The sequence below is a fragment of the Octopus bimaculoides genome, chromosome 30 (genome assembly GCF_001194135.2).
Source record: "Octopus bimaculoides isolate UCB-OBI-ISO-001 chromosome 30, ASM119413v2, whole genome shotgun sequence".
In the NCBI taxonomy this organism is placed as follows: domain Eukaryota; kingdom Metazoa; phylum Mollusca; class Cephalopoda; order Octopoda; family Octopodidae; genus Octopus; species Octopus bimaculoides.
The window spans coordinates 4,541,241-4,541,948 of NC_069010.1; the positions used below are offsets into that span (position 1 = coordinate 4,541,241).

General features: G+C 36.2%; 1 protein-coding gene across 1 annotated transcript in view; it reads right to left on the reverse strand.

The window, feature by feature from the left end:
- Positions 1–708, reverse strand: part of LOC106884181 (uncharacterized) — a 22,099-nt gene that overhangs the window by 8,514 nt on the left and 12,877 nt on the right. The gene's annotated exons all lie outside the window — the stretch shown is intronic.

A 708-nucleotide genomic window follows, 5' to 3' on the forward strand; every position in this document is an offset into this window, starting at 1 on the left:
ATAGAATAGAATAGAATACCTAGAATAGAATAGAATGCCTAGAATAGAATAGAATAGAATACCTAGAATAGAATACCTCTTGTAAAAACTTCGCCTCTTTTATTAATCTGCACAATACAAAAATCATTACAAACAACCACAGGGCCGAATTTAACCTGAAGAACTGCCATTGTAAAGATAAGACTTGCTGTCCGTTAGAAGGGAAATGTCTTGAAAAAGAAATAGTCTATAGAGCTAAGGTGCAGATAAATGGCTCACAAAAATACGAAAACATACACAGACTAGGTTTTATTCCCACCGAAATTCTTTCCAATACCCCAAGAATAGGACAGCAATAAGTCTTCCAAAGCACATCTGGCAATTGAAGGAGAATGACACCTGTCCTTTCAATATTAGCTGGGAAATTTTGGAAAAAGCACAACCATATAAACATGGAACTTATAGAAGACCTATAAAATGTAATCTTTGCCTCTCAGAAAAATTTTTTCATCCTATTCTACAATAAGCATGTATTAAACCAGAGATGTGAACTGTTAAATTCCTGCAAGCAGACTATGAGGTTTAAAATGTCAACCGAGAAAATACTACACTCCTCACTCTTTTACTTGTTTCAGTCATTTGACTGCGGCCATGCTGGAGCACCGCCTTTAGTCGAGCAAATCAACCCCAGGACTTATTCTTTGGAAGCCTAGTACTTATTCTATCGGT